This window comes from Mustela lutreola, chromosome 13 (genome assembly GCF_030435805.1).
Source record: "Mustela lutreola isolate mMusLut2 chromosome 13, mMusLut2.pri, whole genome shotgun sequence".
Lineage (NCBI taxonomy): Eukaryota > Metazoa > Chordata > Mammalia > Carnivora > Mustelidae > Mustela > Mustela lutreola.
The window spans coordinates 81,417,656-81,426,342 of NC_081302.1; the positions used below are offsets into that span (position 1 = coordinate 81,417,656).

Consider the following 8,687-nt stretch of genomic DNA (forward strand, 5'->3'; position numbering starts at 1 on the left):
TTCTGGACGTTCCTCTCTCCTCAAAGCCAAGGCGGGCCAGGCAGCATCGCTCTTGCCCAGCTCAACCTGGCGGTAAATTCAAGCCCTAGAGGCTGAACAAACAAGGCCGAGGTGGGCGGGGCAACCACCCGAGAGCACGTTCCGGGTCCCGCCGCGCGCACGTAACCGGGAGCGAGCCCGCCGCGCAAGGCACCCTGGGATGGGAGCAGTGGATCACGCTGGCGCAGGGCATCCTAGGAGGGTGCGGGATGCGGGGGCGGGGGGGGGGGGGAAGGGTTGGACAGCGGGGTTCTGGGATGGAGCCCAGCACCAGCCTCCTTGCTCAGCGGGGAGCCTACTTCTCACTCTCCTTCTGCCTGCCGCCCCCCCTGCCGGCGCTCTCTCTCACGATCTCTCTGTCAATTAAATGAATAAATAAAATATTGTAAAAAATTGCTTGGCACATACAGCTTATATGTTGATTAATAAAACATGTAAGGTTAGCTGGAAGAAAAGTGCATGTAAAAATGTAGTAGGGACTAATATATATTCATAATAAGGGAAACTGATGTGGGCCATATCGGAATTAACTTCTCAATCATTCTGTAAATCAAACAGTTTTAAAAATAAGTTTATCAAGGGCACCTGGATGGATTGGTTGGTAAAGCATGCAACTCTTGATTCTCAGGGTTGTGAATTCAAGCCCATGTTGGGTGTGAAGTCTACTTTTAAAAAGCTAAATAAATAAAATATAAGTTTATAAAAGAAAGTGAGAAATTTGAGTTAGATAAAAGTTTGAGTTTGGGGGGAGCCATTCAAATTGATAAAGTATTCCTTTAACTTCATAAAAGTTTTAGTATGACATTTTTGTCTTCCATCTAGCAGAGTAGTTTAACTTGTTCAGAAGTAACCCCTGAGCTGCCATAGAGAGGAGAGCTGCAGGGATGGAAAGCAGACTATTACAATCTATAACATGACTCCAGATACACCGAGTGTAAGACTGGACCTCAAAGACCTTTTCTCATATAAATTCTTCTGCTTGTCATATTAGCAAAAAGAAAACACTTTACCTCCTTTATTCTACAGAACTAGAACTCCAAAGAAAGCAGTTTCTATAAGCCAGCAATGTGGTTATTAAATGGAAAGCTTGATGTAAAATGTCCATGTAAATTTCATGCCTATTTAAGCCTAAAGTCTATGCATCCAGGCAAAACCATGCAGCACAGTCATTTGGCTTAACTGTCCTTATTTACAGTAACACATTCTATTCCAAAGGATGTTTCCCATATTCCTCTTTGACATTGGGGGACCTGAATCGTATATCCATTCTATGGGAATTACCACTTTCCAAGGAGGAAGCAAATGATTCAGATTCTAAATTATGTAACAAACCACATTCCTTCCCTTTGTTGTTTTATATTATGTGAATCATGCTAAGAAGACCATCTTTTGCAGAGTTACTGGCTGTATGGTGATGTTGCTAATGTCAGAATCAAACTGAATAATCCAAAAGGCATTGTAAAAAAAAAAAAATTAATTTCAACTTGCATTAAAATGGCTAAAGTAGCTTGTTTCCGTGGTATCCTCAGATCAGAATAACTCTGAGAAGCATCATTTGAGAAGTTCTAACATAGAAAAGAAGCTGGAAACTTAAGTCTATTTAAGTGGATCCGCAATATATATGGTCTAATCCTCTGAAATAACCAAGAAAGAAATTATGATTTAAAGCCTATATATGATCAGTTGACCTCTGTCTTGAATTTATTCCTGGGGATCTATTGACTTTAAAGTTTTATATTGTGTCCTAACTTTTTATAAATATCCTATTAAAGTTTCAAAAGATCCAACAACAACAAAATTTATAGAAAGATAGATCAACAGTCAAAATGCGACCAAATGTTAATAACTGCTGACTCTACAAGAAAGATAGATGGGTGTTCATTGTACTGCTCTCTCAAATTCCCTACAGGTTTGAAATTTTTCATATTAAAAAATTGGAGCCTAAATCTAAAACAGAAGTTTCCAAGAATAGATCTAATAATGATCTGTTTCCTGATAAAATTTTCACTCATCTCCCAAGAAATGAATAAAAAAGAAAAGAAAGGAAAAGCAATACAGGGAGTCTTACATGAAGCTAATTTTATTTATTTGTTTTTAAATTTTTTTTTAGTAATCTCTACATCCAACGTGGAGTTCAAAATCACAACGCCGGGCACCTGGGTGGCTCAGTGGGTTAAGCCTCTGCCTTTGGCTCATGTCATGAAACCAGGGTCTTGGGATCAAGCCCCACATCGGCCTCTCTGCTCAGCAGGGAGCTGGCTTCCTCCTCTCTCTTTCTGCCTGCCTCTCTGCCTACTTGTGATCTCCGTCTGTCAAATAAATAAATGAAATCTTAAAAAAAAAAAAAAGATTTCGTAAAAAAAATTTATTTGGGAGACAGAGAGAGTGCTCAAGCAGGGGGAGGGACAGAGAGAGAGGAGAAACAGACTCTGCCACTGGTCAGGAAGCCTGACATGGAGCTCCATCCCAGGATCCTGGGATCACAATCTGAACTTAAAGCAGATGCTCAGCCAACTAAGTCACCCAGCTCCCACTTCAGACTTCTTTTAAATGAAAGAAAAAAAAATCAACTTCCGTGTTAAGTTATCAGAGTAGGCCCTGTGGATAAAAATACATGTTTATAAAAAAAAGAAAAAATTTAAAAGAAAGTTATCATAGTTGGGTCTCTGTTATTCATAGCTAAACTTAATATACCAGTTTAAGTAGGAACCCACACTAAAAGATAGATTTTGTATGTGTTACTGAAGAAACAGGAAATAGCCATGATGAACCAAGGTCCTGATTCTCTATAGGATCACTATATAGTGATAAAGGCAAAAACAAAATATCCTGTTATCTAATTTTATTCTGCTAGCAGAGAGCACAGTTGAGTTCTAGTCTCAAAAACATAGGAGCCAAAGAGGGAGAATGTATCTGCATTTATTGTTCTCACATCTTAACAAAACAATTCATGGTACCTGATGGACTCAATATGCACTGTCATGGAGCAGAAATACATTCACAAGACTATTCCATAGCATGCACAAAATTTCCCTCAATTCTCTTTGACCAGTTTTCCCACTGCTTGATTAGACCTCTTTTGGTTACAAGGAATAGAAATCCTCTAAAAGTAATTTTAAGCACAACTGTGTATACATGTGCAGGGAGATGTGGGAAGACAGAGTTACTGGTAGGTCTTGACAGAGTTACTGGTAGGTCTTGTTATTGAGACATGGGAGACAGACTTGGAATACAGAGAAGTTTCAAGTGAATCTAGAGGAAAAGGTGTCACGGCCGGTGCGACAAATCGACCAGGAACGTGAGGGTAAGAGGATGAAGAAAAGAACTCGAGAAGCAGAGAGATAGGGCAGGAGGAGCGCTGAGGAGGATGTCCAACAGTGCTAAGTTTATTCAAAGCATTAAGGCCATATATATAGTGATAATAGGAGAAGCAATACATCTGTGTCTAGTTAACCACGAGTTCCCATAATAAGTTTCACAATGAACTATAAGCAGACTTTGTGACACCAAATGGCTGACGCCGGTACAATTGTTCTGTATTGACACAGCGAACCTGAAAGTAATTTATGGGCTGTACTAGGGCAGCAAGGACCAGCCACGAACTTATGACCCCAACCGAATTGTTCTCATTTTTAGCAAGCATGTGGGAAGTCAGGAAGGCGAGCGCATAACACATAGCACAGACCCTTTCTCAATGCTACTCGATTTTATGGACCTAAGGCTTTTGTTCGGCTATTCAGCCTTTAAAGGAGCCACAAGTCAGGGCCTGGATTGGTCCTCATCTCAAGCCCTATTGTGGCCTCCCACAAAAAGGAATATCCAGGGCTCAAGTATATCAGAAAGTGACAGCTAGACAGTTCATAAGAAATGAACAGGGAAGAGTTGCACTTATTTTGGAACTGAGAAGATCTGGAGGTCCCAGGGGATGGGGGAAGGAGTAACTAACTGGTTGAGTGCCCAAGGGAAACAGAGGGGCATTCAGGCATCTGCCACACAAGAATCTGAGACCCAGCTCTCAAGGAGAAAAGGCCAGTAAACAAATGGGGAGAAAGTGAAACAAACGTAGCAGAACAGTTACCCCCAACCCTGTCCATACCTCCAACCCCACTGTTATCAAACCAGGGAAGTATAGGGAAAAAGAGTCTTTGAATAGGATAGAGGGGCAAATTTATATTTATGTTAAACTAAACTCTTGACTCCTAAAAATAAGTTTTTTCTAAACCCAGAGTAATCGTACAAAGTTATTGAGAGGTAAAAGGAAAACCAACAAAACAGCCTTAAAGGGAAACTGTGAAGAAAAAGCTACTGCCTGTTTCACCCCATAAGAATCCAGTGTTCAATGAAGGGATTATGCAGATTACAGCACGACTGACCACTGTATCCACCAATGTTAATAACCAGTGTGAACGGACAGAAAGATCAGACATGGATACCACTTGGGCAAATCATCAATATTTGCTCATCTAAAGGATTCAGAGAGAAAGTCACACCTTCAGGATACAGTGAAAAATGATGAGTTATCTTCTTTATGACAGAATGAGGAGCAAGCCAGCCTCCGAACTCTCAAATCCGGAGACAATGAAAGTTATACTAACCTCTGGAAATATAATATTTCTCCCTCCACGTATGAGACTGAGGCATATCGGTTAACTTGGCTGCATGCACTTTGCTGGGCCAGGTGCACGTCCTCACCCGCAGGTATAGAATACAGAGTGTGATCACTTGCATACAATGTACAGTCACTCTGATAAGAACAAATGTTTGTTTCGTCACCCATTCTCCTCAAGGAACACAGTCTGATCCATATAAATTCCTAAACTCAGGGTTGAAGAGGAGGATGAGGTACAGCAAGTACGCAGACATCTCCAGGCATTCTGGGATGCATTCTTAAAACACACGTGCTCACACCTATTATTTATTGAGCATTCGTTGAGGCCAGCCACTACGCTTGAGCATTTCTCTTCATTACATCATTTAACTAACACAAATAACTTAGTGGAGAAGATGATGGTAAGTACTACTACTTACCAATAAGTAAACCGAGAGTAGAGAAATTAAATAATTTTGTAATTATTAAATTATAGCTAGTAAATTATTTGGTAATTAAATAATTTAATATCTGTTCACACAGATAGTGAACAGCAGAAATGAGATTTGAATTTAGATAGCTTTGATTCCAGAAAGAATTCTGACCATAGATTTCATCTTCTGCAATAATATACCTAAAACTAAAAGTGAAGAAATGGAGTCTAATGAAATATTCTTATTCTTTCAATGACTTATGTTTATTTAAGAAACAACCAAATTAAGAAATATAATTGCTCTTATGATATCTCATTAGGTGGCAAATAGTAAACATAATTATAAAAGCAACAACATTTGCTTTTAAAATATTAATATTATCTCACATGAATCATAGTATCAGACAACTCTCACACATTTTGTAGGGGAAGTAAGTGTTTTGGTGTTTTTTTTTTTTAAGAGTGTTCAAACAAACAAGCATTAGGGAGAAAGGAATGCAGGAGATTCTGATTCCTCATTATTTCAAAGTATCATGATTGTTTATTGAATGCTTTATTGTGTTTGTTAATTTTGATGCAAAAATCTACCATCTTTAATTAAGAAAATGCCATTTCATTAAAGTCATCCAATAACAATAGTCACATCTCTATTGTAAGTTGTTTTTGTTGGCACATACAAGGAAAAATTTAGGTGTCCTCTAGAACTTGGGTGACAAAGGAAGTTATAACTAGATGCAACAAAACAAAACTAATCAAAGAACTAACATTTAAGGACTCCATAGAAAGACACAGTTTGGTGTCTAGACCATGACTTGCAGGAACTTAGTTGGCCAAATGGTGTAGTTAAAGAAACAACAGGACCCTCAGAAGGAGACTTTTTCGGCAATAAAGCCTAAATTAGGCTTACTTGATACACCCCTATAATAATGAACCTTCAGGGCTGCGCCAGACGTTTCCCTGGCCCAGAAACACTACTATCTTGTCCTGCAGTTGATTCCTCCCAATAGGATTTACAGATGCATCAAGACTTTGGCTGAATGAGAACAGCCTATCCACATGATTTTTTCCCTTGCTCTGAATTCATGCTAACTAAGCAAACTTCTCCACTGTAAAGTGTCTGCATACCTTTATAGGAATACCTTTATAGGTGTAAGTCTGGGAGCAGGTACCTATGATGTAAGATACTGAAATTCTGACCTTCACTGAAGTAAGTAAATGAAGATTATCTAAAACGGAAAAAAAAAAAAGGAAAGAGTCCCATAACAAGTTACTTAGACATGTAGAAGTGGAAAAAAAAAGAGGTCTTCGTGTGTGTGTGTGTGTGTGTGTGTGTGTTGGCAGGGGGAGAGAGAGAAATTGAGATAGATCTACCCCAACATATCTTTTCATCCATCCATTTTGAAGTTTTATAACATTCTCTATAAATATCTTACATGTATTTTGTTAAATTTGTTCATTGACATCTGACATCATTTTTATGCTGTGGCAAATACAATTCCATTTTCATCTTCTATTCAATTGGAATTTATATATTATTTCTAAAAGCAGTTTCCCTAGCAATTAAAAGCTATAAACAGCCTTTTTCTTTTCTTTTCTTTTTTGAGAAAGAGAAAGAGAAGGAGAGAGTAGGGTGGGGATATATGGGAAGGGGCAGAGGAAATGGGAAAGAGAAAGAATCTTAAGCAGGATTGATCTCACAACCCAGGATCATAACCTGAGCTAAAATAAAAAATCAGATGCTCTAACTGACTGAGCCCCCCAGGCGTCCCTACACACAACTTTTTAAGATGAAAGTTAACTATCATTCCTAATTTCTACCAAGATGATGCAAGGATCCTAAGATACTTTATTTCAATCCTCACTCATATATATAAATTGCTTCTCAATTTTATAAAACTTGAGTATTATTGTTTTATGCAGCCAGTGTTTATTTACATTTATTCATTTCTTTACATTTAAAAAAATCTTCATTTCTTTTGTAGCTTAGATCTTCCATCTCTGATCATTTTACTTATTCTGAAGTATAAATTTAAAATTTGCTTTAGTATGGATCATGGCACACTCCATCTTTTTGTTTGTTTGTTTGTTGGAAAAATGAATTTTCCTCCCTACTCTCATTTTCTGGAAGATATTTTTTCCTGGGAGAAGTATTTTATTTATTTATTATTTATATTCATTTTTTGAAAAAATTTTTTTTCCCAAGTAATCTCTGCACCCAGCATGGGGCTCAAACTTACAACCCTGAGATCAGGTGTCCTATGCCACACTGACTGAGCCAGCCAGGTGCCCCTGGGAAAAGTACTTGAGATTGTCAGTTGTTTCTTTCTGTATATGGAAGATACCATTGCAATCTTCCATGGCTTCTATCGCTGATAAGAAGTCTACTATAAGTTTAATTGTTGATCTGCTGGAGGTAATTTGTACTTCTATTCTAGATGGTTTTAAAATCCCCATTTTTGTCTTTGGTGTTGCCATAATGAATTCACCATAGTGAACCTGTAGTTCACTAGCCTGTGTCTAGAGTTGGATTTCTTTTTAATATACTTGGAATTCGTTGGTTGCTTTATTTTTGGATTGGTGTCTAGCATGCATTTTGAAAAAAAAAAAATGAGGCATTGTCTCTTCAAATATTATCTTTGCCCCAGTTGCTCTCCTTCTCTCTTATTCTTGTGAAACTATGATCAAGTTTGCTTTAGATCTTTTAATTCTATCCTTCATTTTTCTTAACCTCTTTTCATATAATCTTTTTGTCTCTCTGTATTCCTTTTCTTTGTGTATAATCTTCTTTTAGTAACTTCCAGTTTTCTAATTCTTTTTCTAATTTGTCTCATCTGTTAAACTCACCCAATGAGTTTTCCACTCCAATTTTTGTATTTCAGGTGTAGAACTTACATTTGGTTCTTCTTCATATTTTCTATATCATTCAAAAATCATTTTCCCATACACTGCAGATGTTTTAAGGGGCTTTAATTTTTTGAAATGAAACAGTTGCTTTATAAACAAAGCCTGATAATTATAAAATCTTTTATTGCCATCAGGTTGTAACTGCCAATGATCTCTTGAGAATTGTTTCCTTGTGTACTAGTTTTATTGATGTTGTTGTGATGAATTATTTTCCTTTGAAAACTAATTGTGAGAATTATTTGAAACCTATCGTAGAGAGACAGTCCAATCAAAAAGAATTTGCATTTGCTGTAATAAAATTCTTAGGCACTACTAATTGCAAACACTTTCAATTATATGCACAGCTTGACATTTGGGAGAAGTTTTTTGGGTAGTAAGAATATAGGTTGCAAATCCATCTATTAACTTTTTTGTGGTTGTGATATATCCAAGACAGGCAATTTCTCAATGTCAATGCAAATTTTCTGATGTATTCTATGGTTTGGGTTGGTTGTATTTTTATATGTCCCTGGCTTTATGTAGGAAGAGTACCTCATTAGACTCCCCATTCATTAGGCCCTAGATTTTAACTTCTGAATTTTATGTCCTGTAAGAAATATAAATGGCCCTTTTGCCACAATTTCACTATTCTGCTTACCTCTCTGGGTGTACAGTTTCTTATAGTGTATAGTGTATAACTTCTCTACTCAAAATGCTAACAAAACAGGAGGCTGGGTACTGAGA

General features: G+C 37.5%; 1 protein-coding gene across 1 annotated transcript in view; it reads right to left on the reverse strand.

Moving 5' to 3' along the window:
- LOC131813468 (ral guanine nucleotide dissociation stimulator-like) overlaps nt 1–8,687 on the reverse strand; it is a 166,874-nt gene that overhangs the window by 122,950 nt on the left and 35,237 nt on the right. The window lies entirely within an intron of this gene.